We start from the raw sequence: 23,878 nt of genomic DNA, 5'->3' as shown, positions 1-23,878 counted from the left end.
TTACAGTCATTACTTGAATATGCTAGGCATGCCGAAAGGCATTTTAATAGCAAAAAGAAAAAGAAAGCTCAAGTATTTTCTGTAGAAGATGGAGCAGAAGTTTATGTAGTACAGTCCGGGAAAAAGGGCAAGAAAAATGCCCAGGGAGACAACAATCTGATCAGTGATCAGAGGACTTTGAAGGGTGAAAGAAAAGGGGAGAATGTTTTAAATGTGGTAAAAAGGGATACTTGGCAAGGGATTGCAAGAAAAACATGAAGGCAACCACGGAAGACAAGGAGGGTGAGGACTGACTATACGATAGTCAGGAATCACTAGAAGGGGATAGCGGAGAAAAGACAAATGAGAATGTGATAGTGGGAGTAGAGAATGTGACAGAAGAGACAGAGGAAGTGCAGGAAGTTACGGACAGTGAAGAAAATGAAATATTAGACTTAGCTTTATTGAGCTTGGAGCTGTATTTAGCGGACACAAAACCAGAAGTTACACTCTTGGTAGAAGGGAAGGAAGTCAAATTCTTGTGTGACTCAGGGGCATCACGAACCCTGATACATCCCTCCAAACTGCCAGAAAACTCAGAGTCCTGAAGTGACCTGATTACATACTAGTAAAAGCAGCTAATGGACAGCTGTACCGGAAGCCATAACTGACCCTGTTTCAGGATTGACTCAAAAAAGCAAAATTGTTGTTTCTGCAAAATGCCCAGTAAACCTCTTGGGAAGAGACCTTATGCAGCTATTCGGTATAGCAGTAGTCCCAACCATGCAGGGTATGGAAGCACAGTGACAAATTGATACCTTTGCAGTGCAATCGGAGGGTAAAATGTTTTATTGGTACAGCCAGGACTTAGTTACGACTGGTCCAGGGACTATGACCGAAGAATTAATGAATGTAGCCATCAGCAAGTTCCCCTCCCTTGTCATTGATAAGCAACACTTGTTGCACTGTACCCTGTATTATTGTAACACACCAGGACCTGATAAGGAATATGACCAAGAATTGTTTAAAAATCATGCAAACAGATTGATATTATGTAATCTGTACTGGGACACAGAAGGGGACAGTGTAGCCAGCTGTTCATTGCCCCAGGAGTTCTTTGCACTCTATAAATCTAATTGATTACCACGTTAGCTCAACTAAGGACAAAAACAGAATGGGCAGACTTAGGAGAAAAAGTCACGAGATGGGAAAAACAGACAGAATTAGAACTGTCAGAACAGGGAATACAAGTACAGAAGCTGAATTGGATAACTCAGACCCACCCAGCCGTGCACTTGCAGTCTAGCAAGGACAGCTGATTAGCACTCCTATTAAAGGAGGAAGAGAATGCCTTACTGAATATACCGGAAACTCTCTGGTCAACAGGAAAATCAGATGTAGGACTTATTCGTACAGTGGGACCAGTTACTATCATGCCAAAGTCAGCATTTAGACCATAGAAAAGACAGTATCCCTTAAGAAAATATGCAGAGGTAGGAATCAAACCTATTATAGCAGCTTTACTTAAGGAAGGGGTACTGGTGGAATCTCCCGATTCACCATGTAACACACCCTTATTTCCTGTTAAGAAAGCAAATGGAGAATGGCGTATGGTCCAAGATTTACAAGCTGTAAATGATGCAGTAATACCAAGGGCACCTACAGTGCCAGACCCACACACCCTGTTGAATGATTTAAAACCTCAACAGAAATACTTTTCTGTGGTAGATATCAGCAACGCGTTCTTTTCGATACCGATACACCCTGACAGCCAGTATTGGTTTGCATTCACATTTCAGGGGAAAAGGTATACATATACGCGACTACCACAGGGATATTGTGAAAGTCCAACAATATTCTCACAAGAAATGGCAAGCAACTTGGTGGGATTTACCCCACCAAGAGGCAGTCAGATTTTACTTTATGTTGATGATATCCTGCTGGCGGCCCCCACCCAGCAAGATTGCAAAGAAGACACCATAGCGCTATTACGATTTTTAGCCGCTGAAGGACATAAGGTAAACAAAAATAAACTGCAGCTTTGGAAAAAACAAGTCAAATACCTAGGATATGTAATATCCAAAGAGGGTAGAACATTAGATGAGGACAGAAAAGTAGCTATTTTGCAAGCACCAAAACCCACTACCAAGAAGGAAATGATGTCCTTCCTGGGTACAACTAATTTTTGCCGGAGCTGGATTCCAAACTATGCCTTGGAATCTGCACCTCTGACTGACCTGATATATAAAATGCCTATGGCAGCACAGGATTTGTTACAATGGACACCAGAGGCAGAATCTGCTTTCTGCAAACTGAAACAGTTAATAGCTTCCTCATCAGTTCTGGGATTACCAAACTACCATAAACGTTTTTTCCAAACTGTAGATTGTAAGCAAGGTTATATGACATCAGTGTTAACACAACAGCATGGGGACAAGCAACGCCCCATTGCTTATTATTCATCACAACTAGACCCAGTGGCACGGTCTTTACCTCACTGTGTACAAGCAGTAGTTGCAGCTGCAATGGCAGTACAGGCTTCGGCCTCAGTAGTTTTATTCCACCCTCTCACTTTGAGAGTGCCTCATGCAGTCGCGATTATTTTACTGCAAGAGAAGGTAGTATATCTTTCCCCTGCTAGGCATCTTTCCTGTATGACTATATTGTTGAGCCAACCTCACATGACAATTGAACGATGCACGACTTTGAACCCTTCTACCTTGCTCCCAACCCCTGCAGATGGCACACCACACCGCTGCCTGCAGGTGATTGAGCAAAAGACACTGCCTAGAAAAGATCTCATGGATGTCCCCTTGGACGATGCTGAGGTAACATACTACATGGATGGTTCATGCAAGGGATCCTGCAGGACAGAACCTAGTAGGATATGCTGTAGTTTCTGATACTGAGATTATAGAAGCAAAACCTTTACCACACAACTTATCTGCACAGGCAGCAGAATTGATTGCCTTGACACGGGCATGTATCTTAGCAAAGGATAAATGTGTAAATATTTTTACTGACAGCCAGTACGCTTTTTCTACTGTACATGTTTTTGTGCAACAGTGGAAAAACCGAGGAATGATAACATCTACTGTTAAACCTATCAATCATGCACAGTTTATTTTAGATCTTTTAGAATCTATTCAGTTACCTCAGAAAGTAGCTATTTGTAAATGCACAGCTCATACCAAGCAACAAGATAGGATTTCAAAAGGTAATGCGAGAGCTGATACAGCTGCAAAACAGGCAGCTTCAGAAGTATTTCTTTTAAATAAGGAACTACAACCCTCTGAGATTTTAGACTTAGAAATGTTAAAGACAATGCAGACACTCATTACGCAAGCTGAAAAACAAAGATGGGTAAAACGAGGAGCAATTCTCGAAAAGGGGCTGTACATCTCTAAAGAAGGGAAATTGCTACTACCATCTAATTTGTTTAGACATGCAGCTTTGTTGAGCCATGGGCAATGCCATGTCTCAACAGGGGGGATGGTACAGCTGGTGAACCGAGTGTTCACAACATATGGATTTACAAACTATTCTAAAAAATTTTGTTTGATGTGCCAAATTTGTAATAAACATCATGCACAAGGGGCATAAAGTCCAAGCAAGGGAGTTTCCCTACACCACCATATCCATTTCATACTATCTGTATGGATTTCATAGAATTGAACAAATGTGAAAATAAGAAGTATTGTCTTGTCATTGTAGATATGTTTTCCAAATGGGTGGAAGCCTTTCCAATCAAAAATCCAGATGCAGCTACAGTAGCGAAAGTCCTAGTCAAAGAAATCATCCCTAGATTCGGCATTCCAGAAAGGATCTACAGTGACAACAGTACACACTTTATAAACCAAACCATACAACAGTTAAGTAAGCATTTTTGTATTTCTTTAAAAATCATTGTGCATATCATCCACAATCTGCAGGGCTAGTTGAGAGGCATAATGGAATTTTAAGGAATAAGCTAAGAAACTTAATAGCAGAAACAGAAAAGAATTGGGTATACTGTCTGCCCCTGGCACTGTTGAGCATGAGAACTGTTCCAACTGCAAAAGGATTGACTCCTTTTGAAAAACTATTTGGAATGGCATATTATATACCCCAGTGGAAACCTCTCATGCCTGCAGACCAGGAAGCTGACTGTACACTTGCTGAATATATGAGAAATTTGTTGAATTCTAAACATCTGTTGCAGTCAAATTCTGTTTCAGATAAAGAACAAACCGAAACATCAGAAGTGGCAGTGATCCCAGGGGACTGGATCTGGGTGAGAACTATTAAAAAGAGAAATTGGATGTCACCAAGGTGGGAAGGTCCATACCAGGTGCTTCTTTCAACTCCCACTGCAGTCAAGATCACAGAGCGAGCCTCGTGGATCCACCTGATGCACTGCAAACTAGTTAAGAACTTTGAACTGGACAAAAATCTTACCTCTCCATCGGGGCCCTCAGCACAAAGTCTGGCTACAAAGGGGGGGTCAGATCAATAGGACTGATCCGTCTCAACCCCAGTGAAGAAATCATCGGTGCTGAAGGTCCTATTAGGGCAGAGAGAAAGATCACATGTTAAAAGCAAAAATGATAGAATCCAGAGAAATTCAAATAAAACTACTCGGAAGAGTTGGAGAAAATAGGAATGCAGAACAACCATTTCCTCAGAAGTATTGCATAATCATCCTGTTAACTGTACTAGTGACAATAATCTTTTTGTTGTGACCAATTCTTTTCCCAGCCACACAAACTGAACTGAATAAACATGAAGAGTTGCATATAGACTGGCACCCAAACTTCAATACTTACCAGGCAATCAAATATGTGTATGCTGAGACCTTCAATGTCTCGAATTGCTGGATTTGCACAGCTTTGCCAACAGCATACAGGGGGGTTATTGTTAACTTCAGTCCCCCTAGGAGTCAACGAGACCTGGGAAAACTTGATTCATGATACATTAACTATTACAGCACAAGATAAAATAGCATTGCACTTGTCTGTTCAACAAAAGGGAACTGTGTGTTTTTACAAAAATGATACAGTTCAGGTGGGTTGGAGCAATTGCAATGTGACTGTTCCTTATAGATGCTATACTAAAGCTAATAACGCAGGTTTTTACTGTAATATGAACCATGATTCATTTTTTAAATTGATGCACAAAACAATTGAGGAAGTAAAACATGATTCTGTTCTCTACAAACAACTGTCTATAATTGACAGAAAAATGTTTCTCGCAGGACAAGTGTATATTCATAGTAAAGTTACTACTAAAGTAGAAGACTATTATTTTGTATGTGGTAGAAAAGCATACAAGTGGTTACCTGAGAATTGGTCCTGCAGTTGTTTTTTGGGCTACCTGGTTCCGGCCATTCGACACACAGCAGTCTTACCTCGAGGGAAAATTTGAAATGTTCGAGAAGCCGTCAAGAAGCCTGTCAATCCAGTAGGACAAATCGATGCGCACTGGAAAAATCATCATGCTGTGGGCGATCGACTGACACACATGGACTTGAGTGATTCTGTTATATTGTGGGCAGGCATATTACCAGCATATGGAGCAGTGAAATCGATCTGGGAGTTGTGAAAACTGTCTAAACTTCTCAAAGTAATGAGCAATGCAACCTTTTCCACTCTAGAATTGGTGACTGATGAACTGAATGCCATGAGAACTGTAGTGCTTCAAAACCGCATGACTCTCGACTTCACCCAAGCGGTGGGAGGAGGTACTTGCGCTTTAATCCAGGAGGAGTGCTGTTCGTATATTCCTGACCATAAACACGAGATAGACAATCACCTTGAGGTAATTCAGCAAGTATCGGCCATGACCAAACCAGGACCAAATCCATTGACGGACTTTTTCCAGAGATTGTTTGGGGGGTGGGGCAGTATCCTAATGAACATTCTGATTGCCATCTGTGTAGGAATTATCCTACTGGGGGTATGTGTTTGCTGATGCATCCCCTGCATGAAAAGACTGATTAAAAACTTTATAGACATGTCAGTTTCAGAAACCTTATGTCAAGGTGCTGAATTTGAAGAACTGTTGAAAAATTGAAAGGCTTTCATAAGTTTAAACTGAATGACTCTGTTAACTGCAAATCCTGAGTAGGAAGAGATTAGGGAAAGAAAAACTGTTTATGCTTATTTTGAAAGTAGAATAAAGTATTAAAAGGGGGGAAATGTTAGAAAAATATGTATTAGTAATATGCTTAGTGCATTCGAGGTTTAAAAAGGGTTAACACATTTATTCTATTTCACATTGCATAAATCTGTACGAACTACAGAAGCATTCCAATCTTGTAATGTTATGAAATATGTGCAGTTATGATCTCTGCTTATGCTTTGGAAATTTGCAGGGAAACATTCAATTTCTGCTAGTGTCAGGAAAATAATAATAGATGTATCACTTCTACTAATGTCATGAGATTTAAACAAAGAGTTATTGATTTTCTGCTTATGCTATGAGAAAATCGACAGCTGTGGAAGCTATTGATAATGAAGACAAAGGCTGTTTGAAAATATGAACTGCAATCAGCATTTACTTGTACCTAAGCTAGAAAAGTACCTTGAAATGTAACATATGTATTAGAGCTGCACAACTGAAACTTGTAGTGGGCTAAAGAAAATACAGCCCCCAAGGTCAGGTTGTTTTTCTCAAATGTTTTTCATAAATCCAGTCATGTCAGCAGGAAATCCAAGTAACATTTTCTATGTAACATATAGTGAGTTTCAAATCTGAACATGTCAGCAGGAAATCTGAGTAACATTTGCTGTAGAACAATACAGAAAGCTGTGTCTAACTATGTCAACCATAGAAAGTAACATTTTATAGAACAGTATAAGAAAAGCATACTGCCTGTTAGTAACTAGGCAAAATCCTGTATTTGCATGTTTTTTGTCTCCTTGCTGCAAGTAATAAAGGTGCCATACCTGTACCTTACGTGCATTGGTCTTTGAAGTTTTTTCCTTTGACACCCCCCCCTTGATGTCACCTACCTCCTAGGCTTGCACCAAGCTATTCCTACTCTTACACTCTTGGGACCTGACTCACATGCTGGAGAAAACTGGGATTCACTATACTTCCCCTCATTTGCATAGGATTGCCTGCTAATGCATAGTTACATGTCTCACACTGAGCCTCCCCCCTTAGCAACCACTACTCACTGGCCAGGTTGTCTTCTGCCTGCCATTGACTTGCATGGCAGAATACTGATTTTAGTTAGAATGCTTATTTTAGGTTTATTTTATTATTTTCCCCCCGATCCTGTTTGCGCAATGCTGCCCTATGCTTAAACAGCCGAGATCAGGTAAAAAAATAAATGCTGTTTTTTTTTTTTTTTTGTTTGCAATGCCAATGGCCTTATACTTGGCCATTGGCATGCTTACTACTTGATATGCAGCCTTTATTCTGAGCTGTCAAAGCTACATTTTGGATTTTGCAAAAATGTACTCGGTTACTAACTGAGTACATTTCTGCAGATAGCACTAGTCTTGCACGGAATGTTGCAAGCTTCCTGGATTGCAAAATCACCTCATTTGCATGGATTTCACCTGCAGATGGAGTGACTTGCATACCAGGTCTTAGTCCGTGCAAGATTAGAGCAGGAGCGCTCGTGCATGCCCCTGCAGACTGTTCCTGGAACGCATGGCAGACATATTGCCTGCTTGAGCTCCTGCACTGATCTTGCACTCAGTGCAAGCTTTTGAGAATCCGGTGGATTGTCTGTCAGCAAAGTGGCTGAATGCAGACAATGTGGCATTACAGGCAGCACATGTACCTGTTACTTGACCAATCCGGTCAAAACCTTTCGCTGTTTGTATCCTCACTATCTCTCCTTCTTTCAACGTACGAAGAAATCTGCTCAACTTATCATAGCTGGACTTCTGGAAAGAATGCTTTCTGAATAGTTGGGCTCTAATTGTTCTGACAGGCAGTGTTGTTCTGGTTTGCCTAGATAGAAGTCTCAACTCAAACAAAAGTACCCAAAAAGCTGGTAATAATGGAATGTCATTATAGAAAAATAATAATGTATTTAGTGCTTTAGTCGACAAACACAGTGAACTTCTTCAGAACAAGTAACAAACCTTTACCCAGTCTTATATAATTGTACTAATTAACCAATTAATTAATAACAATTAAAACCTTGTTATCCATGCAAATAAATTATACACTTAAATTATGCAAATTATTTAAAGCACAATGACTTCCAAATATAACATTTCTAATAGCCTATTTGTGACATGTTAAAAAACATTTAAAAAACCCTCATAAAAATTATTTGAAAATTCTCAACATAGAAATGAAAATAAATAATGATAATAAAGATAATGAAGCGCTAAATAAATTATTCTTTTTCTACAGTGACAGTCCATTAATACCAGCTTTTTGGGTACTTTTGTTTGAGTTATTACTGTTTTGGGCAGTACCACAACACTCCTTTGCTTTCTAGGTAGAAGTCTCTGAGTAGGCGAGCCAAGTGTATCATCATTAGGTATGTTTCTGAGATTAAGTTCAAATAGACATTGGTATTATTCATGCTTTGACTTCTCTCTTAATTTCTTTGCATTCTGTACTGCATGTTCGGCTAGTCCATTTGGCTGTGGGTATTCTAGACTACTAGTAACATGCATGAAGTCCCATTTTTTAGTAAATTTCTGAAACAACTGACTGGTAAATTGGGTACCACTGTCATAAATATCTTTGCATGGACTACCACAGACTGAGAAATGATGTTTCAACTTAGTGATAACAGCAGTGGACATTAGATTAGGTAATAAATCAATCTCAAGCCAGTTTGAATAAGACTCTACCAATACTAGATAATGCTGATTGTTCCTCTCGAATATATCAGTGGCTACTGCTGACCAAGGTAGTTCAGGAACTTGACTTAGCTGAAGTGGCTCTTGTTGCAAATATGCTTTAGTACTATTGCATACTGCACAAGAAGAAAGTAATTTATCAATGTCTTTTGCCAGAGAAGGCCAAAATACTAGTCCTGTCACCCTTCTTTTGGTAAATTCAGAATCTGGGTGACCACGATGCAAAATCTGAATGCATTCATGTTGTACGGAAGCAGGAACAACAATTTTAGGACCTTTGAAAATAATGCCATCTTCCATCAACATCTCATCTCTGTAAGGAAAATAAGTTTGTATTTCAGGTGGTACACTAGATTGCTTTGATGGCCATCCAGCGTTATTGTAGTGGTTGAGCTTTTGCAAAACTGGATCAATCATTGTATGATCTCTTAGCTCATCAAGTCTCGTGGTAGAAAAATTACACACTTCCAAGACATCAGAGTCAAAATTCTCTGCATGAAGCTGCCCCATTGTATTTCTGAGTGATCTTGATAAGGTATCAGCCAGATAAATAAGTTTTCCTTTTGTATAGACCATTTTGAAATTATACTTTTGTAATCTGAGCATCATTCTTTGTAATCTTTCTGGAGCTAAATGCATAGGCTTCTTTAAAATAGTGACTAGAGGTTGGTGATCAGTTTCAATCTGAATAGCTCAACCATAAATATAATCATGAAATTTTGAGCATGCAAATACTATTTCCAAAAGTTCTTTCTCAATTTGAGCATATTGCATTTCAGTTTGGGTAAGTGATCATAGGCTACTGGTCTGCCTTCTCGAAGAATAACTATGCCAAGACCAAATTTTGAAGCATCACAGGAAAGAGACATGATTTATTGACATCATAGTATCTTAATGTAGGTGGGGTGGCAATTTTCTGCTTAAGGTCTTCAAATGCTTTCTGATGCTGTTCCAGCCAAGACCATGTAACATTTTTTGCATGTCAGCTCTCTCAAAGGTGCCGTCAACTCACTGAAGTCTGGTATAAACTTGCCTAAATAGTTGACTGTAACAAGAAAACATTGTATAGCTTGAACATTATTTCAAGAGTGGCCACTTGCTTGGACGGGTCTGGTCACAAGCCAGTGCTAGTAAATAAATTACGTACATATGTAACTTTTGATAGCCTGAGTTTACACTTCAGAGGATAGAGCTTTAAGTTCACGTGGTATGTCTAGACCTCTTCTAAGGTTCTGTCATGGTCTGCATCAGCATTGACTACAACCAATAAATCATCTACTATTATGGCACAAGGATAACCTGAAAAAATTTGCTCCATTGCACACTGAAAAACGTCACTTGCAGAATTTATTCCAAATGGCATCCTGAGGAATCTACATCTTCCAAATGGGGTACTGAAAGTAGTCAGTAGTGAAGATTTGCGATCAAGCCAAAATGAACTCTTTGCACCCAAGACAGAAAAAACAGTGGCATTTAGTATGAATGATGCGACTTCTTCTACTGTACACATAGGATGAATTGATCTCTTTAATGCTTTGTTCAAATCTCTTGGATCAATACATATTCTGATTTTGTTTGAGCCTTTTTTGTGGGCTACTACCATGGGTGACACACATTCAGTTGGTTCTGTAACTGAGGAAATTAAACTTTGCTGCATCATTTTATCCAGCCGAGCTTTGACTTTATTCTGTATAGCTATCACAACTTTTCTTGCTGGTCTGACCACTGGACTGACCTTTGAGTCTAACTTCATAGAATACACAACTGGAATTTTGCCTAACTTTTCATTGAAAACATCAGCATACTCTAAGAAAATAGCTTCAGTAAAATTGGAACTAGGACATGTGCTTATATAATGAACTTCTTTGGTAAAGGAAAGCAGATTCATTCTGAAACTGCCTCTGAGACCCAACAATGACTGCACATGTCTTCGGACTACATAGAATAGTAAGCTGTAGCAGTTCCTAGTCAAATAACATAAAAGGGCTACTGAGCCTTCGGTTTGAATTTTTTTACCTCCAAAAGCAACAAGTTTCACACAATTGGCTACATTAAGTTGCTCAACAACTCTCACTTTAGCAAATGTTTCTGCTGATATAACATTACACTTTAAACCAGTGTCTACTTTGAGCTCAGTGGATTTACCATTGATTTGGACTTTACAAAGCACTTCATTCTTTGCCAACAAATTTACTGCATCAACCTTTTCACTAATTACTGATACACCATCTACAGAAAAAACAGAATTGCAGCTCTCTATATGATCAACTTGCCTTTTTGAGTGAACTTTATAACTGTGAGATTTACTTGATTTGCAAAACTTTTGAAAATGGTTCCATTTTTTTTTACTCTTGTGGCATTACTGACCAAATGCTAAACACTTTTGTCTTTTAGACTCATGATTGGCACCACAATTTCAACAGTTAACAATAACGCTTGATTTGGGTTTTTCTGACTCACCCTTGTACTGCACTAAGCATGTCCTTCTCTCTGAATTAGTCTTAGAACTTGCAGAAAAACTATGAGTTTTACCGGCCACACTCACAGTATTGCAGCTTCCATGTGCTTAGACCTGCTCCTGATAGCCACTTGTTGTATGCTGTCTACGTTTGCTTTGGAGCCTGCTGAAACCATGCTCTTATCACTTGCAAGTATACTTGTGTGCCTTTCTGTAACTTCATGGATTTGACAAATCTCAGTACTTTGTTCAGTGTTAAATCACTGCCACGAGGCAAAATTTTTCTCACTGCAACACTATTAATACCACGCATAAGCCTGTCCTTTATTAACTCATGTTTTAAGTCACCAAACCTGCACATTTTAGCTTTGTTTTTCAGGTTAGTAATATAAGTGGCAAAAGATTCATCTGGCTTTTGATCTCTTGTGTAAAACAAATGTGTCTCCAATGTAATATTTGTCTGGGGGGGTTACGCATTTCCCTAAATTTGTGTTTCAAACACTCAGGACCTTCTCTTGACTCAGTCTGCCCAACAATATGACCGTTTTCACCCTCTCCTTCATATACTGTGAGTGCATACACAAATGAACGCTTTCTTTCAATGGCCTCTGACCAGCTAAGTTTAGCAAAATGAATGCCCTTTATCAGAATAAGCTGCTTGTATAAAAATATTGTACTCTTGCTCAAATATTCTCCATTCTCTGCAATATTCTGATCAAATACAAGTGGTGATGGCTTTCAAAATCCATCTGCCATGCCAACAAATTACAATAAAACACAATGCAACCCAAGTCCACTTTTAACTGTACAATCATACACACTTATACATATGCCTGAAATTTGTGCCAGTATTTGTAACTATGCCCAGTAGCACAACAAGCCTCTGAATAACTGATCTTTGTGAAATAAGTCTCTCAGGTACAAGAACACTCTTAAAATCACTGTTGTTGTTGTTGTGTCTTTCAGCTTTTAACAGTTAGGGGTCGCCACAGCGGAATTCCGGTCTGCTAATGATTGGCAGTAGATTTTTGCATGCCGAGTTGCCGGCTCTGATGCACAACCTTCAACGAAGGTACGCCCATTCATGAGTGTCTCCACACAGAAGACGCTCTAGCTGAGAATTGAACAGGACATCTTACTGTGAGATGACAAGACTAAAACACCTCTAAAGACAAAGAAACAAGTACAACAACCCCATGGATGGGCCTCCATGCCTAAAAAACAGATGCTCAAAATGGCCGAAGACCTAATTACTTTGATCAGGGGTTCCCACCCCCCTCCTGATAAAAATTACCTCTTATCAGAGTAAGAAACATTTCAAAATAATTGCACTGTGCAAATGAACAGGGCAGAAGAAGCTCAGCGTAACAAACATTTCAAAGTAATTGCACTTTGAGAATAAATAGTAGACAGCACAATGAAATTTTCTCTAAAATGGCTGTACTTTGCTAAATAACTCTTTACAGTGCAAGAAACACTCTGTAATGGTGGCACTTTGCAAATAGACACACCCAGCTTTTCAAAATAGCTGTATTTTGACTGCATTTTAGGAAATAGTTGCATTTTGCACAAAAATAAACTCTTCAAAATAAATGCACAGTAATAAGCACACACTGTAAGCAGTTTTATACACTTTGAGATACTTCAAATAACTCTAGATATGCTTTTAACAGCTTCAATCAATGCAAAATAGTAGTTTATGACAAAACACAGTAGTTAGCTAAGAAACATGCAGTCGCTTTGCTTTATTTATGCTCAATGTGCCCTTTTTGCCCTTCATTATATTTGTTTTGCTCATTTAATCTCTTTTCATGCCCATTATAATTTTCTTGTGCTTGTTCTACTCTTAACATGCCTGTTTTACTTTATAAACATCATTGTTTTGCTTTAAACATGCTTGTTTTGCAGTTCCGAGGTAATTCCAAACCCTTTATGTGCTTTTCTGATAATCGTTTTATCAGATATCTTAATTTTAAACATTTCATTTAAGTAATAAACTTTTTGTGCCTCTTGCTTGTTTAATAATGCATTCTGTGCCCTTGTAATGCTCAGTTTTATCTTTTTTAATAAATAAATCATTCATGCAAGTTTTCATTACCTTTGGTTCATCTCTGGCCCTTTTCTGTGCTTGATTCTCTTAGTTTACCTTCACTGTTAACTCTGCACCTCATAACTCTGAAAAGAAGCCTCTGAAATCTCAGTTCTGAAGGAATGTCACTCATCCAGTCAGAATAAAACAGATGAGCATTTGTCAGTTCTGTTCAAGCAGCTTTATGGTGTACAAACACATCAGGATTGAGCCTTAGTAAATTTAACCTAGATAAACTTATAAACAAACTAGCTATCACACTAATACATGCTCATTCTCTGATTGCACTCTCAAAATGGCACTGAAGCTAGCACGTGCTGGCTATTTATATGCACATGCTATCCTTGAAATGCTTCTTAAAGGTACAACACACACACACACACACACACACACACACACACACACACACACACACACACACACACACACACACACACACATACACACACACACAGTATTCTACACTATCTGTCTTACTGCAAACATCAGTTCAGTTGTACTGCATTCTGGTCTGAATCCAAAACTGATTATCTCTCATCTTGCTTTCTACTCCTCTGCATATTCATTCATCAATTACCCAATCCAGAACTTGCATATAGTGTGACAGGAGTTTGATACCTCTGTACTGCTCAATGTTATGAGGTCTCCTTTGTTTTTGTACACCAGTATAGTCTGCTTATTCTCCAGTCATCTGGGATATGCCTTTCTCTTCATACTGCTATAAGTACCCTCTGGAGCCATTTCTCTCCTAACTCACCCAACACCTTCATCATCAGTTGTGACCTCTTCTGAGCTTGCAGCTTTCCCCAAATTCATTTTCCTTAATGCAGTTCTTACTTCTTCTAGGGTGGGCTACCCTCTTCTCTCATCATAGGCAGTGTCTAGGGCAGTAAGGAATCTGTGGGATTTTCTCCATTCAGAAGCTTCTTGAAGTACCCCTTCCATCTGCCTTTGATGTCCTGTAGATTGGAGAGCAGGTTGTTGTTGGCATCCATTATGAAGGGTGAATGACTATCTTTATCTTTCTGTCTTTGCCTTGCAACCTGATAAGAATTTCTTTATGCCATCTATGTATCACTTTCCAGAAGCTGGCAGAGTGCCTCTGATGCCTTGTTCTTTGCTATTGCAACTCCTGTCTCAACCTCTTGGTTAGCCAACCAGAAATCCTTCTTAGCCTGGTCTGTCTTTTCTACCTCTGACTTTTTCCACAATTCCTTTTTTTCTTGTGATGTTTTCCTGGACTTCTGAATTCCACCACCTGCATTCCTTATGTGTCTTATTTCCATACCTGGCTCTGATGCCTTGTTCTTTGCTATTGCAACTCCTCTCTCAACCTCTTGGTTAGCCAACCAGAAATCCTTCTTAGCCTGGTCTGTCTTTTCTACCTCTGACTTTTTCCACAATTCCTTTTTTTCTTGTGATGTTTTCCTGGACTTCTGAATTCCGCCACCTGCATTCCTTATGTGTCTTATTTCCATACCTGGCTCAGCTGTATATCTGTTCTGTAGTCCTCACACATGTTGTTTTGAGACACTCCAATTCTTCATCTTCAGTTCCACCTAATTCTTCTTTTTCCTTGAGGTGATAAAGCCTTTTGTAATTCCTTGAATACCTGTGCTTTCTCACCAGTCAGCTTCCCAGTCTTCAGCCTAGTCTTTCTAGACCATAGAACCTTCTCTGTCCACCACTTGCTGTTGATTCTGGCCAACTGTTTCACTGTGTCATTTCCTTACTAGGATGACGTCAACCTTTGTTAAATTTGGCTACACTTCTATGGGATCTTGTGACTTTCATGCTGAACCAAGTGTTGGCCACCATGAAGCCATTTGCCAGAGAGTAATCTAGAATGGTCTGTCCTTCTTTATTCATGTTGCACCACCCATGTGAACCCAGGCAGTCTTCATATCCTATTCTGCCTGTCCTGATATGCACATTTAGGTCATCCATTCACGTTGTCCTGCTTTATCTAGTAGGTCCTGCAACTGTAGTCTGACTGCATTATTTTCTTCACTATCACAACCTTGCTGTGTGGCATAGGCTGACATTATGAATACTGCCTTATCCTTACACTGGAGTCTGGTCACCATGAGTCTATCATTAAGTCTGATGACATGTCTCACTGTTTTTGAAGCTTCTTCTTTACCACAATTCCCACACTATTTCTAGTTTGTCCTCCTCATCATGTGTAATGGACTCCAAGTGGCTTTGCTGTACTGCCCTTCCATCTTGTCTTCTGAATGCATAGGATAGCCATCCTTCGTCTTACCATTCCATCATGTCAGCCACTTCCAAGCTGCATCTTGTTAGTGAATTTACATTGATTGCAACATTCATAGTTCATGCTTGGCAGGTTGGTTGGTTTTATGTCTAGCTTCCACTCAACAGATCTTACCCAGGTATCCCAAGCTGGGCAACTGGAAAACAGCTAACCACCCAGTAGTTCACTGATCCAGGGCTCCAGGGCTTTATGGTAGGTACACACTGGCAAGTAGGGGCACATACACTCCTCCACCATTAGCATGGGTCCCTGGCATAGGTTGGAGTAGGCCAGGTGCTCATACCACTTATCACCCTCAAATACCCCTGCCAGTTTTTGGCAATATTAGTCAATATGACTGAATCACCTAGAGACAATTTTTACACCATCAAATGGTTAGCCCTGACACTGCATGCAGTCTGTGATCACTGTTCTCCTACCTTGGGGATACTGTGCACCACCGTTAATGCCCAAAGCTGTTGGTCTATACAACTACCTCCCAAGGCATATCCTAAAGTTTATGCTATTATCCACAACTACATTCTTGAGTGAGACTGAGGTAGATACACTCAGTGTGTTTTGGGGAGGTGGGAGGAACCCCACAGAGGCAAAGGGAGGACATGCAAACTCCATATAGGCATTGGCTGGATATCAGGTTTCAACCTTGTGCCTTGTGCATTGCAGGCAGATAATGTCTGGCAAAAAATCTCTTACACACTATTTCTAAATAGGCTTTATGTTTATATTTCTTTTTTTTTAATCCTTGGCAGAGATGGTCTTGCTCAACGCAAATGCAACATGAACTCCTGTGATATTAAGAACAAAACAGAAACATCTCTTTGCTGTAGGATTATCTTTGAAAATGTCATAAATCTTTGCAGCACTTGTTAATACTATTAATAAATTGTCAGTTTCTAACTCTAATAGCAGTCAATGTGAAAAATTTCAAATTAGTTCTGTCCCAGCAGAAAATATATATTAGTTACCCATGCCCAGTGGGAACTGTCAACCTCTTTTGTTTGTGCTATGTCAGCTATATTCTAGATAGCCAGAAAAATATGTCTAGGGTAATTAACACATAACAAAAACGTTGACACTCTGGTGAGTTACAAAATCTATCTTCACAAAACAAAATGGTCTCCAAAGCTTGGCTAATTATTGACTAGGGATTGAAACACTTTATGAAATATTGTACTGAAGATAAATATCACAAATACTTATATACAGGATGACTTCATGACTTCAGAAATGTAAGTGGCATGTCAGGCTGTTACAATTTCTCTTATTACAACATTCTCCCCAAATAGGAGAGCAAATGCTAAGCCCAATCAATTAATATAAAAAAGGTGGGACCACTGGGTCATCCATTAGGTTGGTACCATAGTATGTCTGTCGAGTGGCAGAAATTGTTACATATCCATCCTACCTTTTTGGAGTCATCACCATGATTTTGAAAGTCACAGTTTCCTAAAGAGATATAGAGCAATTATCAGTGTTTAATGTTTGCAAGAAAGAAAAGCTCTGTTTAGTACAATGCAGTCTGTTTTTCCACCATATCAGTTTTATAGTGCCAAATTTATCTCAGCTATTTTGCTAGGTAAAAAAATGTGCATGTGACAACTGATTAACAAAATATGAGACTTTTGAGAGAGACCGATGAACTCAAGAAACAGTGCTCTCACCAAAAAAAGTCTCAAATATTTTACTACCCCAAAAGCATTGTGCAAATGTTCATTGTCTTTCCTTGGACTAGATAATTCTGCAACTTGTACTGACACATTTTCACTCAAATGCCCATTCAGAGAAACCTAATCAAAAGTTGCCCTGCAAATACTGCCATAAGAGATCCATTTCTCACCAAACACATGATCCATGTATGAACAGAATAAGACCTGAATACTGAAGTGAATCCTTTAAGTCAGATCTAGGAGGAAACACGTTAACAACAAAAACACAATCGTGAGGCTTTCTTTATTCTACTGTAGGGATAAGAGATGTAGGATTTAATTGTGGACATCTAATAATTCTTAAAGCTTAGCCATACAACAATCTAAGTTCATATTTGGACAAAGCAGAACTAAGAAATATTGGATTTTGATTTTCAGCAGAAGGGCTATTACTGAATGTGGACCCGCTATGAAAGTTTCATGTCCAAAAGTAAAGTACAGTTGTACAAGTTGGACTTAACAGTAGATGTTCAAGTTGACATACTATGGTTAGGTCACAGGCAAAATGCTAATAATACACTGCAGCTGCACCTACAGTACTTGCTTCTGAAGAAAGACAAATCTGGCTTCCATATAGAAGCTGAAAAATGCTACACTCAACTTCTCCCAAGTAACAAAAGAAAAGAAAAATAAAACAAAACAGCCCGTGTACAAAAAGTGCTTCTGTGTTTTATACAGTGTTGGTATTACTTATTAATTTACTTACTTTAGTCCTTCTCTGGCAGTTGTAGTGATCTCACGAATGTGCCCCATAACACTTTGTGGACATGGACGGGGTTATCTCCAGTGTTGTGAAGGCTCTCACAGCAGTTGCCATGGAAAGACTAAAGTAAGTAAATTAATAAATAATACCAATGCTGTGTATAGCACTGAAGTGCTTTTTGTATATGGGCTGTTTTGTTTAAATTTTTTTTATTTTCTTACTCAGGAATAAAAATAAAATCTGGAACTCTAGCTAACCCAGGAATATTCAGGAATTACGCTAAGGCTGAATTCCTACTATTAAGTGATAATCTGGCAAAATTTCAAGCCCCCATAAACCCTGAGAATACTGCTGCCTAAGCATAACTTTTCACAGAAGCCCTATACAGGCATGTTAATAGCTGCATAGAGGCAGCTATACCCACTAGGAAGACGTACAAAACTAACTCAAAAAACAAGCCACCCTGGTGGAATCACAATATCAGTAAGCTGTACAACAGAAGGAAGAAAATCATGGCAAAAATTATGAAGTGCATTATCCAGCAGGATAAAATCACTCTCATTAAACTAAACAAACAACTCAGAAGACAAATAAATTCTACCAAAGCCAAATTTGAGGTAAATTTGGCCTCCCAGGCCAAGGACAACCACAAGGCATTCTTTAGCTATGTTCACTACTTCAAAGGCAATATACAGTTGTGTACAGTGATCATTGTAAATAGAGCCACCTACACTGAGCCAGAAGATGTAGCATACCTACTGGCTGACAAATTCAGCTCTGACTTTACCCCTTTCTCCCCCTCAACCTTCCCTCAGGAAATGCTATCAAATATAACTCCTCGTGTTATTACTAGGGAACAGGTCCTTAATGCTCTCTCTAAGGCCAAGAACACTGCATCAATGTGGCAAGACAGTTTCCCAGGATGCCCTCTAAATAGTATGAAACATGATCTATCAGGGCTTCTTGGATTGCTATTTAATAGTAGCCTCCAAACAGGCTTTGTGCCTCATGAATGGAGAACAGCAATCATCCCTCTGCACAAAGTGGGCCATCGACAGACCCCTAGAAACTATAGACCCATAAGTCTCACTAGTCTCATATGCAAAGCCTTGAAAGAATGATCATGGAAATGATCGATAATGACATAAGAAACCTGCAGACACTGGACTCAACCCAGTTTGCTTTCATCAAGGGCAGGCCATGCCTACTCAGCTTCAAGGACTTCTTTGAGAAGGTTACCAAAGCAAATGATGAGGGCAAAATGGTTCACATTGCCTACCTTGACCTGGCCAAGGTGTTTGACACAATCCTCCAATTGGACATTGCTGACAATCTTAAGAGGTTAAGTACAAACCCTTATGTAAAACCCAGTGGATATCCAGCTGGCTCACTGACAGGACCCAGGAAGTTAGAACTGGGGAGACCACATCTACAAAGAGGCCAGTCTCAATCACACTTCCTCAGGGATTGGTCCTGGGACTGCTTATTTTTGGGATTTAATTATCTGAAGTCTAGGCCAAAGTCAATGGCAACTGGCTGACTAAATTTGCAGATTATTGCACAATTAGGAGCTGTCATTTGAATCGCCCACCAACACAAATCTTTTCCAGAAAGGGCTGACACAGACAAACAACTGGTACCAGAGCCATGGACTAAAACTAAATGCCAAGAAATGTGTAATACTATCCTTTGGAAAGTCATACACCCCAGGTAACTTTCATACTGAAAACACACCCCTAAGGGGTGATTCAGTAATCAGTGACGTGGGGACATACATAGACTATAATCTAGCCTTTGACCATCACATGCCTACAGCAGAGAAGAAATCATTCTATCTTGTGCAACTTATATACAAAGATATGGCATCTAGGTCCAAGGAAGTCAGTGTTCCAGTGTATTTGGCATTCATCAGACCTATCATTGTTCAATGCCCCCTCTAGTATGTACCTAACCAGGCATATCCTACAATTGGAAAATCCACAGAAGTTCCTCACCAAACGAATACAAGGTGTAAGTAACGTGTCTTATGCAGACTGCTTCAAGACTCTATCCCTCTATTCTGTCGCCTATAGGCATATAAGGCATTGACAGACCCCACCTTGATGGACCTCCTGCATATCCACAAAACAACAGCACCAGAATTACCCATTCTAAAGACTTAAATATTGCCTGTGCTATAAATAGGATCTACTGGAAAGACAGGTATGCATTCCAGAGACAACCCCTTCTCCATGCTCCCCATCCATGTGAAGCAGAATTCCTCTCTATCCCAATTCAAGTGTAACTTGTTCAGTTGGATGGGGAAAGGAAATTCATCCCTGGTTTAGCAACTATGTCTCTAATGGATACAGACAGCCTGTAAAAGGTTCATCTCCCAGGCCTCTGATTGTAAATGTTTCACATCCCAAGACCCTGCTTACACTTATTAAGGGTACCAGGTCTTGTCAAAGATTTGAGATGGCTAGGCTTTAAAAGGCCCTTGTATTCGTTAGTTTAGTAAACACCTATGAACCTATGAACATATGAACATATGAGGGATTCTGAGATGGAGATTTATCTACCTGAATTGAAGTTCTTAGCTAGTTGCTGCTCCTTAGAAGCCAGAGAGATGCTTATTCTACGGCAAGAAAGTCTAGTGAAGAGCTTCACTTTGATTGCTGATTTCTCTCCTGGGGATTAGCCAATCAGCATACAGGGGGCACATTTTTTTTTGAAGATGACCAGTTGTTGCTAGGCAAGAAACAACCCCTACAGCCTAAGAGCTACTGCAGCAGTAGGAATGTTGAACATGATCAAATGACATGTCAACTAATCTTGTCATAGTAGCCACCATTTTAAGATAGAGGGAAAATGCAGCAGATACCGAGACTATAAGTCTAAAATAGACATTTGAGAATGTGGAAATATGTCTAATGCTATCTTATGCTCAGAGCAAAACAGAAAACAATTCTTTTGAATAGTTTTGTAGAACAAGGGCAGGTTGGTTAAGAAGTAGAGATATTGAATGAGTTAATGTATGTTCATGCTGTTACTGCCAGGGATACAACCATGGAATGTCTTTCTTTAATAAATCTGAAACAAGTTTTTTTTACTTCCATGAAGTTATAATCTATTGTTTACAATAGTCTGCTACATCAAGAAAAGTTCAAAGCTGCTTATGGGTTACCAGGTATGGTGTAAATTGAGTAGCAGTAATACAAGAAGGTAGAATGTGTCAAGCTCCTGTAGAAGATCATGCACTCTTTGGACCTGTGGTTTCTATAACCACAAACATCGTTTATCAATGTTAAATCCAACATTTGCTAGTACATTTAGTTTTATTGGCCATTTTGGGCTATTTCTATCCCTTTCATCTTTCTGTTTAAAAACCTGTGTTTGCGCGGTTTTGAGCATTGTGCAGCATCGTTTAACTAGGGTTAAACTATTACCGGTGCCAGAAATTCTGGTCTTCGAGTTTTCCCTTAGAACTAGCCAATTCAGCTTTTAAGCACTCAAATCTGTTCCTCGTAGCTCAGCACTTGCCTAGTAAGCAATAGATAGACCATAAATTGCTACAACACTCAACTCTCCTTACCAAGTAAGAAAAAACAGTTAGCATTTTAATAGTTAGTGCTTAAATAAATAATTTCCTATCCAGGCATGTCCAAGGGTCAGCTCCCAGTGTTTTCTCCTGCTCACCTGGTAAATCTGGGCATCCTGAGGTAATGAAGCAATTGCCTCATGTACACAGACAACCCTCTTCTCATACCACCTAACACTACAATCTGTGAGAGATGCACCTATATTGCCAAACTGGAAACCAAGCTCTCTCCAGCCAAGACTGGACTAGTCAGTCAAGAGGAGAAGGTAAACACTCACACCACACCATGCATAACACATAGCACTTCAAAATCTACACCCACACATAGTAACATGAAAGACACACCTGCATTCATGGAGGTCCTTAAAACAAATCTGCCCAGACAACAGAGACTTCCGAAGCTGAAACACAAATGATCAACACCACCTAACACAACCCAAGTGACACATAACTCACAAAGCCAGTGTGCCACTCAACCTCAGCCCCTAAGGCAAAACAACGTACCCAGCACACTAGTCATAGGTGACTCTATAGTCAGGCACACTGATGTCCCACTCACCAGGCTAAACAAGGAGAAGGTTACTGTCAGCTGCCTGTCAGGTGCCAGGATCTGCCATATAACACATGCACTCAGGTCACTCCACAACAAGTACAAATATGACTGTCATTTTTCATGTTGGAGTGAACGACCTGAGACATACCTCCCTGGACTACATGAAAAGAGACATGGAGGACCTCTCGGATCTTGTAGCCCAGGCAGGTATGACCCTAGCCCTGAGTAGCATCCTGCCATCACCCAGAATGATACCTCAGTACAATGACAAAATGATTTACATCAACAATTGGCTAAACTTCTTGTGTCAGTCTAAGGGGATCCAGTATCTGTCAGCCTGGGATAACATGATCAACAAGCCATGATGCTTTGCCAGAGATGGCCTGCACCTGTTGTCCCTGGGTTTTCGGATACTGGTTAAGGCTCTTGCCACCCCCATAGTGCCTTTTTAGGAAAGGTTCAAATGACAAAATTACCATTGTTACTGGTAAAATAAACAAAATCTGAGGGTAATGCTACTCAATGCTAGAAGTCAAAACCTCAAAATGCACTCACTCGAGGCACTCCTTAAAATGGAGAACATCGACATCTGTGGAGTGACAGAGACCTGGTTCAAGGCTCCAGAGAGCACCCCTGCAATACCAGGCTACAATTCATACCACACCTTTCGACTATCTAACCTGGACCAAAACACCAGAGGTGGAGGCGTTTCCATATTCACCAAGGATATCCACACCTCCAGGCTAATTGCCCAACATAATGCATCAGAAATTCTCCAGGTGCAACTAACACTGGGCAAGACTGCAATCCAGATTGTAGCTTGCTACAGGTCCCCCACCATGGCCCAAGACTCCCACTTCATTTTTCTTAACATACTGGAAAATATCAAGGTACAACCCAACACCCTCATACTGGGAAACTTCAACTGCCAAGCCATTAACTGGGAAAACTACTCATGTACCAACACATTGGCACAGAATTTCTTGGAATTCATAAATTCCAACACCTTGGACCAAGTGATGCAGACCCCCACCAGGGGCAGCAATATCCTAGACCTGGTCATTACCAACATGGGCGATCGGTGCTTCACACCACAGGTCAGCCCCTCGTTGGTCAGATCCGACCATAAGCTAATCACTCTAGACATCCACATCCCATCCCCCACCCCCTATTAAGGAAATCATGGTAAAAAACATCTCAAAAGCCAACTTCATGCTTCTTAAGACAGAGGTGGCTAACTTCATCGCTCCCATGCAGATGGACAGTAGCAGTACTACTGCTGAATCCTACATGAATGCACTGTATGAACACATACACGAATGCAAGGACCATGCCAGCCCAAATAGAACCAAGACACTATCCTCCAAAAAAAAGAAGCCAATCTGGTGGTCCCCTGCCATTAACAAGCTCTACAACAAAAGGAAGAAACTTTTGCAAAAAAGTGTAAAATCCCAAGATTGGAAAAACTCCCTTGTCAGCCTCAGTAAGAAGCTGAGAGCCCTCATAAAATTCTCCAAAGCTAGTTACAAAAACAAACTCGCCACAGACACAAGGCATTCTACAGCTATGTCAAAAATCTCAATGGCAGCACTCAGATCTGCTCAGAGCTACAGCACAATGGCACTAAACATACAAAACCAGCTGATATCGCCAACATCCTGGCAGACAGGTTCAGCGCAAATTTCTCCTCCCCCTCACCCCCGAAAAGGCCCATCT

This window comes from Protopterus annectens, chromosome 5.part0 (assembly GCF_019279795.1).
Source record: "Protopterus annectens isolate FY-2018-M chromosome 5.part0, PAN1.0, whole genome shotgun sequence".
Classification (NCBI taxonomy): Eukaryota; Metazoa; Chordata; order Ceratodontiformes; family Protopteridae; genus Protopterus; species Protopterus annectens.
This window is presented reverse-complemented; position numbering follows the sequence as displayed.